General features: G+C 41.0%; 1 long non-coding RNA gene across 1 annotated transcript; it reads left to right on the top strand.

The window, feature by feature from the left end:
- Window positions 1-486: 486 nt before the first annotated feature.
- On the top strand, window positions 487-8,431 carry LOC144771814 (uncharacterized). Its single transcript, XR_013599490.1, has 2 exons — window positions 487-1,044; window positions 6,500-8,431. It is a non-coding gene; the product is annotated as an uncharacterized LOC144771814 (long non-coding RNA).
- The last annotated feature ends 483 nt before the right edge of the window (window positions 8,432-8,914 follow it).

Here is an 8,914-nt window from a genome sequence, read left to right as displayed (position 1 = left end):
TCAGCCCTTGAACACGCAACCACTGGTGAGCCGTGGAAACCTGTGCCCCCAACACCGTCCTCAGTTCGCGCATCAGAGTCAGTCTGCGTGGTTCTGACAGGAAGACCTTTCCCAACTTGGTGTTGAAAATCCCCTCAATGAACAGCAGTTCCTGAGTGGGGCAAAGATGGGATTTCTCCAAGTTCAGAAGGATGTATGACATTACAACGCATGCTTTTACCACGCATGCCTTTACATCGCAGTTTTTACAATGCATGCTGTTACAACGCATAGCGCTAAGGGGTGCTGGATAGTGAATAGTTTAATTTACTATTCCAACTCCAGTCCCCGTGGATAGTAGGAAAGGTGTTGGATAGTAAATTAAATCTATTCCCTATCCTAGAGCGCCCCCCAGCGCAATGCGTTGTAATGACATGCGTTGTAATAGTTGCGTCGTAAAGGCATTGCGTGGTAAAAGTTGCGTTGTAAAGGATGTTCCCCGTTCAGAATCCACCCGAACTGTTGATGGAGCCTGAAAACCTCCTGTGTATGGGCCTGAGCCTGAAGGAAAGAAGAGGAAGAAATCAACCAATCGTCCAAGTAAGGGAATACCTGGATCTCTTGAGCATGCAACAACCCCGCCACTTTAGTAAATACCCTGCCTGTAAAACGAGTTGGTGAAGCGCCCCAATTGGTAAGGACATCAGACATGGGGACACTGGTGACCAATATCCAAGGCTTTGGCCCGACCAGCCCCGGAGCCTGGGCACCTGCCCTTTAGGGGAGCCCGGGCTTAACCCACTGTCTCCGATTTTCCTGAAACCAGGTAGTAATGTTGGAGGGCAACTTTAAATCAACGGTCCTGCATCAGAAACCACAACACTGGTTGATCGGAAAGCAGCCAATTGCTGCCTGAAGATTTGATTTCTTCCCAGATATTAGCTCTACGAAGCCCCTAAACAGGACAAGTTTGTTGGAACTTTTTCTATGCAATTCCTGAACCAAGGGTGGTTTCTTCAGGTGACATGAAGATAGTGAGTCTGATTAACCAGCAATTTGGGCTAGGTGTTGTATTTGCTTGTGTTTATTAGGTTCCTTCTCTGGAACCTCCCTGTTGTCATGGGGCTCTACATGTTCTAGTTCTGTTTATTGCCAGTTGGTGATCCTATGTGCCTGTGTATGGTGCGGTGGCTCTTTGCTCTACATTAAACACACTAACCAACTTCAACTCTGTTTCATGAGAATTACTTGATACACACAACATTATTTTGGCGACGAGGACTTGGGGTAAATTGAAAGCGAGCCACTGCTTCGAGATTTAGCTTCTTTTTCCTGTTCTTAAAAGAAAAGCTTCATTCAAGCTCCAATTTATTTTTCTTGACCCTACCACCTTCTCCAGCGGCAGCAAGTTAAAAAAGGGAATTCTTTTCCCCAGCCTCAGTGTGTCTACTCTAAATTATAAAGGTGAGGAGGTCGAAGGGTGGGTCATTTAAAAAAAAGTCGTCTGGAGTAGCTGATTTGTCAATTTATAGTTATCCTCGGAAATCTACGTCGAAAAACGTTAAACTTTTCAACTTTAAACGTTTACAATGCCAGGACAACTGACCTCTTTGTGCTGAGCTTTACCGTTATTCAATTGTACAGCGAGATCATTACTCCTTGAGCGTTCGCTGCATCTGATGACGTTTTCGAATTGGCATGAGGAGTTGGTGATTACCTACGCGTCACATTCCAGCAGCGTTTGGATGTTCCAGCAGCCGCGTTTGCAACCGCATTGCCCAGCTTCTACGTTCAGTGGTTTTCTCCCGACGTTCTGCGTGGCAAGCGTGCAGAGCATTGAGAATCAGCGTGTGTCTAGAGTGTAGTTTGGACATCAACGAGTCTCAAGGAATCGGCTCTCCTTCACAACGTTTTTTGTGTTTATCGGCTACTCTTTCTCTTCACAGTGTCATCGCGTGTGATTGTATTTCTGTTGCTTTATTTCTACGGTGGCAATTCATGCAAGCTTCTGAAGCAACGGAGTGAATGACATATTCGAGTATTATATTTTCCTGGACACCAAAGTTGTGGTTACATCAGTAGTAGTAAGAAATTTTTTAACCACAGTGGTATTTCTACTATTATTTTCACCAAAATCCTTTTCATTTTCTTCAGCTTGTTATCTGCTGATGTTAAATTGTATTTTATCTTTTTATTTATTATTGTTCATTTTGTTTAAGAATGCAATCTGTCAATCAACCCCCTCCTTTCTTGGAAAGCCCTGGTACACCACAAATTCAGTGGAGGCAGTGGTTTGATGCCTTTGAAACTTATATTGGTGCCATTGGCGCTTCTAGGTACAGGGCAGAAAGAAAGACATTTTTACTTTTAAATTGCTTGGGATTTGAGGGAAGGGAGATCTACAAGCACTTACCTGATTTGGTCCTAGCTGAGGGTGAAGTAATCGATGAATATCAAGAAACAATTAAGAAGCTTGTTATAAAATGTTATGTACAACCAAGTTTGGTTGTATTAAGACACAAGTTTTTTAAGAGAGCGCAACTTCAAAGTGAAGATGTTGATTCATATTTAAGTGCTTTACGAAAACTGTGTGCTGAATGCCAGTTTGGTGATTATAGAGATCAACTGGTGAGAGATCAGTTTATCGCACACTGTTGTGATAAACATATTCAACAGAAGTTACTTACAATGGGAAACCCAACTTTGGAGGAAATTATAAAAGTAGCCAAAAGTCTAGAGTTGGCTCAAACTTCTATTAAAGAATTGAGCAAAACAGAAGTGCAAAAAGAAAGTGTAAATGTTGTTGTTTCTCAAAACAACAAGACTAGTTTTACCAGGAAAGATAAGTTTAACGACAAATGTGTTTATAAAAAAAAAATATGTATTACAGATGTGGCTATTCTCCGCACTCTAAGGAGAATAGTTTTTGTCCTGGAAAAAATGCAAAGTGTTATGAGTGTGGAAAATTTGGCCACTTGGCTAAGGTTTGTCAATCCACATTGGGTAAAACTGAAAAAGTCAGTTGCGTGTTGGATGAAGAACATGTTTCAGAGTGTGAAATGGTGAAAGAATTCAAAGATATGATTGTCACTGTTACTGATGATGGTGTTGTGACAGGTGATCCTGCAGAATGTGTAAATCCATATGTGGATATTTTGGTGGGTGATGTTTGTTTAAAGCTACTTGCAGATTCCGGTGCGAGAATTACCATGATTTCTTTGGATTTGTTCAAACAATCTTGGGCAGATAGGGAGTTATTTCCACCTGACTAGGGCGCCTGTTTCATATGAGGGACACAAAATAGTTTTAGAAGGTTATATTGAAGACATCTTGCAGTTTAAAGACAGAAGGATTCAAGGAAATATTTATGTTGCTGAACAGTTTAGGTTGGTACCATCAGGGTTTATTTGGCATGTTGTTGAGACCAGGGACAAAAGAACAAGTACTGGTTGTTCTGGATATGCCTGATTCTTTGTCGCTTGAGAAAGAATTTCCAAGGGTTTTTTCTGATTCTCTTGGCGAAATTTCTGGGTTCAAACATAGAATCAAAGTTAAAAGTGATGCTGTTCCTGTGAAACATAAAGTAAGGTCTGTACCTTTCAGTTTGAGATCGGATCTTAAAGCTAAACTCGAGAAACTGGAGAAAAATGAAATTATAGAGCCTATTGAATCTAGCCTGTGGCTTAGTCCTTTAGTGGTTGCGCGCAAACGGAATGGGGAGATTCGTCTCTGTTGTGATCTCAGGAGTCTCAATAAGGAGATCTGGGTGGATGCTCTTCCTAAGATTGGGGATTTGCTGGAAGAGTTGAGGGATGCGCAGTGGTTTTCTAAAATTGATTTAGCATCTGCTTACCACCAAATTGTCCTGGAAAATGAGTCAAGGCATTTTACTGCTTTTAATTCTCCCTTTGGCACTTTTCAATTTTGTAGAATGCCATTTGGGTTAGCCTCTGCGGCTTCAGTTTTTCAAAGGATTATGCAGAGTGTGCTCAAGGATGTTAAGGGTGTAGTCATTTTTCAGGATGATGTTTTGATTTTTGATAAATTTTTAGATCAACATGATCATATTTTAAGGTCAGTTTTGAAGAGATTTGATGAAAGAGGAATTGTTGTCAAAAAGACCAAATGTGAATTTTGGAAGAAGGAAGTTGAATTTTTGGGTCATCTGGTTTCAGGTTTGAGAGTTTCTCCTACACCTGGTTTGGTTAAAGCTATTGTTGATTTCCAGCACCTAAGAACAGGGATGAATTGCGTTCGTTCTTAGGTTTATGTGAGTTTTATTCACGTTTTATCCCAGATTATGCCACTAAAATGAAGTCTCTTTCAAACATGCTTAGATCCAGTGTTACTTTTGTTTGGAAACAGGTTTGTCAGTCAACTTTTGATCTTGTAAAAGCTGAGTTGGTAAATGCTAAGGTTTTGAAAGCGTATGATCCCAGTGTCAGTTGTGTTATTACGGTTGATGCAAGCAATTATGGTCTAGGAGCTGTGCTCACTCAGGTAGTTGATGCAAAGGAAGTAACTATTAGCTATGCCTCAAGGGTTCTCAGAGATCCTGAAATCAATTATTCGGTCATAGAGAAAGAGTTATTAGCGTGCTACTGGGCAAGTGAAAAGTTTCGGACCTATGTTTGGGGAAGGAAGTTTGTAATTCAAACAGATCATAAGCCGTTGATCTATATTTTGTCAGGAGATCGTATTAAGTATGCCACTCATCGTATTGCTCGTCTCACTACCAAGATGTTGCAATAACAGTTTGTTGCAAAACATATACCCGGAAAAGAGAATTGTACTGCAGACATGCTCTCTAGACTACCTTTGCAGGAAAATGAAGGTCCTGATTTGGAGGAGGATAGAGAGGATTGTTTTATTGCCTCTTTGGATGCTGTTGTCAATGGTGGTTGTTCTAAAAGAGAATGGTTTGACACCATGACTGCTGATGTGACTTTGTCAAAAGTTAAAGATTTTATTGTAGCTGGATGGCCAAAGGAAAAAAGTTTGTCACAACATATTCAACCTTTCTGGAAAGTTTCTGAAGAACTTTCTATTGAAGATGGTGTTGTCATGAGGGATGACAGGTGTATTCCTCCTTTGAATTTACGTGTGAATCTGATTGATAAGGCGCATGAGGGTCACCTTGGTCTAACTATGACAAAGAGACGGTTGAGATTGCATTATTGGTGGCCTTCGATGGATGGTGATGTGGAAGAAAGAGTCAAGCTATGTTGTGTTTGTGCTACAGCTGAGAAGGGTTTAAAAGTTGTTGTTCCTCCTTTGCAGCCCATTCCTTTTCCTTCTAAACCATGGCTTAAGATTGGAATTGATCTGGTTGGACCTTTTAATTTTCTTCCATCTCATCTCAGATTTGCCTTTGTGTTGATGGATTTTCACAGTAAATGGCCTGAGGTTAAATTTTGTGCCAACCCTACTGCTAGTTGTGCCATTCTTTTTCTAAGGGAAATATTTATGAGAGAGGGTTTTCCTGAAAGTCTTGTCTCTGACAATGACGTGCAATTTGTTAATGCTCAGATGCGTGTCTTTTTGGAAGAATCTGGTGTTAAGCACTTGAGGAGTTCAGTTAGGCATCCTCAAACGAATGGTCAAGTTTAGAGAATGAACCGTGTGCTTGTGGATTGCATAAAGGGGGCCAAAGGGAATAGTTTCAATGTGGAGAATGCTGTGAGATCCATGATTTGGTTTTATCGCACTACACCACACTCTGTCATTAAAGTTGCTCCCTTTGTTTCTCTCAGAGGAAGATTACCCACTTCTTCGCTTTACCCTGCGTGGCTTTTGAGAACTGTGGGCCACAAGTTTTCTTTCCACTCTTCCAATGATGATGAAGTGCAGGTGCGTGTTAAATGTGCTCAAGATAAAATGGCCAACAGGTTTAATGACAAAATGATTGTTAAAATTTTGAAAATTTCTCCTGGTGACTTGGTGCGTGTAAAGAACTATAGGATGGTTAAAAAAAGTTGTGAATCGTTTGGTGAGCCTGTTCGTGTTGAGAAAGTGTGTGGGAATGCTGTCATGGTGGAGGGCGGACATTGGTGGAATCTTTGCAAAGTTATCAAAGTGAAAATGAGTGACTCTGGCATTTGTTCTGCGGAGTCTCAATCTGTGTCTTCAGATTCTGTACAAAAATCTTTACTTTTTGCTCCTAAGTCTTCATCTGCAGTGTGTCCCATGGAGAATGGTTCTGTCAGGAAATCTTCACGTGTTACCCGCCTTCCTTGGAAACTGCGTTAATTTTTTTTTAATATCTTATTTCGTTTCGTTCACTTTTGCTTTTTATTTGTTTTTTTTTAAAAAGAGATAATGTTGTATTTGCTTGTGTTTATTAGGTTCCTTCTCTGGAAGCTCCCTGTTGTCATGGGGCTCTACATGTTCTAGTTCTGTTTATTGCCAGTTGGTGATCCTATGTGCCTGTGTATGGTGCGGTGGCTCTTTGCTCTACATTAAACTCACCAACCAACTTCAACTCTGTTTCATGAGAATTATTTGATACCCACAACACTAGGCTCATGAGGGAACAATGACCAATCCTCAAAGGTTGAATATGCACTGCCCGGCATCACAAGACTGGTGTTCAGTCACATAGACGACTTTCTTATTATGGGGTCGATGTTTAACCATGCCCAGGTTTGGGCCTTGAAGAAGCAGTTTTATAAGGACATCATTCGCCCCACACAGCGCCTCCTGGATCTGAGCAACTCTCAATCCGTAGATCATCGGAGGGGGGCATTGAAGAGTGACTTATCAATCATCAATGGAGTGTCCACTGAAAAATAGCAAGACAATTTAGCTCCCAAACTCTCTGGTCTAAGAGGCCAAGATGAACTGCAAAGAATGGTCATGGATAGCAGCAGCTTTGGCTTCCTGCCCCAGAGAGTCCACCAGAGGAGAGTCCAATTGAGTATGGAATAACCTGCCCCCTGGGCTTGCCGACAAGACTCAATCGGGGGTACATATAGTCAGTGTAGTGGACAAGACTGGTAATGATGATTATTTGAACGTTTTTCCTGGAATATTGCGGGGTTGGCCATCAAAACTGAGGATGAGGACTGGCTGAAGTTTATAGAGCAATATGCTATATTTTGCGTCCCAGAAATGTGGGCACTCGAGGGAATCGGCGTAAATTGGTTTCTTGATATTAGTACTCCGGCTGTCCGCCCCAGGAAGGGGTGCCCTGTGGTAGGGCTCGCTGTGTGGGTATCTTGTGAATTGAACTGCAAGATAGAACAACTGGGGTAGTGAATTTGTCGTCCAAGGTACAAAGTGAGGATTTGGTTTATGGGCCCCAAAGGAGGTGTAGTTGATATCCTGAATGTATACATTCCACAGGGGTGGTCCCCAGATGTCCAGGCAATATGGGGGAGGTTTGTCTCTTACATCAGCAATGTTAGGGAGGATGTGGCCAACTGTAAATCATTTGAGGAGAGTGAAGGGAGGTACTTGCTGATGATTTGTGGAGATTTCAACACACAACCATAAGATGCTATCAATAACAGCGAGGTTCAATTAGAAAATTGTTGCCTAGCTGTTCCCAAAACAGCCATGAGTAGCTTAAAATCTACCAAAAAGGGTGAATCATTCACTGGCTTTTTGATAAACTACCAGCTGCTCTTTGTTAATGGTCACACCCCTCTCATAGTTTTGTCATGGAAGCAGCCAGTCACTAATTGACTATATTATAGGTACCAATGTAAAGAATCCAAGTGAGGGTGTGTATGAACATGTGATCGTCCCAACTAATAGCAGCGATAGAATAAGGTGAAGTAGCAAGAAGTACTTACTTTAACTTCCCCTCCTAGAATGCATAATGGCCAAGTATGGAGCAATAACCTTGAACCCGCTGAGTGAATTCTTAGCAGCTTACGATGGGGTGTAAATGAGTTGAAGGCTCTGTGGTTTAAGTCCATTGGTCATTTTGATATGTAGCTTCTAAGTTCACTTGGGACACCAAGCACTTCGTTCTTGATTTTGCATCAATTTTGATATTAACAGTATTGCATTTTATTCTCTGTGTTCTGTGATTTTTCTTCTCTTTTGGACCATCTTTACCCATGATTATTGCCATTTTGCTTAACTTTTATAAAGTGTTCCATTTATTGTCCACAGGTACCATTGTTCCTTGATATGTAATAGATACCCTGGTTCCTTGCAAGTAGGGTGGCCCTTGCTTTCCTGAATGCCAAATGCTGCTATATCACCCAGCTAATAGTACTGTATATGTTTATGTTCCCTGCACTTTTATAAATCAGATAAATTGTTTCTACCAGAATGGTATGGAATACAATGACAATTGTTATCATGTGGTCACGATTATGATCGCACTGTATATGTTTTAAAGATGTAAGATTCTTGTTTTGAATTGCATTTTCTAGTTTTCAATAATTGCATGGCTGACCACTGAAAGAATAAATAAAATTAATAAGAAATAAGAACATAAGTATTTATTATGCATTGTTTCTGTCGTTTTTTGTCTCAACAGTACTAACTTCAATGTAGAATATGCCTCCTGCCAAATATGTTATTTGTAAGAGAGGAAACTGGCTTCTCAGCCACATGGGCTATGTTTATTGCAGGGGAAAGTATACTGAACCACAGGCTCACTGGAAGTGTGTCAACTATTTTTCTGGCCATTACAAGGGCATATCGGTTTCTCTGGGAGACTGTGTTGAAAGGACTTTGTAAGAAATTGGGTTCTTGTTTGATGGGGTTGAAAGCCCTCTCAAACAACAACCACACTCCTTGTCAGGGTGAACTACAAAAGTCCCTTAATTAATCAGTGCTTAGCTCTCTGGTAGCTTGGCACAAACACAGGTAGGCTTAACATAGGCAATGTATAAAGTAATTATCGACATTGCATCTCATATTTCAAAAAAGGGGCCCACTCAACAGGATCTCCACTGGACCTTACTTCTTCCAGGCA

The sequence above is a fragment of the Lissotriton helveticus genome, chromosome 8, assembly GCF_964261635.1.
Source record: "Lissotriton helveticus chromosome 8, aLisHel1.1, whole genome shotgun sequence".
Classification (NCBI taxonomy): Eukaryota; Metazoa; Chordata; class Amphibia; order Caudata; family Salamandridae; genus Lissotriton; species Lissotriton helveticus.
The sequence above is the reverse complement of the archived record's forward strand: the minus strand, read 5'-3'. Positions and strand labels throughout refer to the sequence as shown.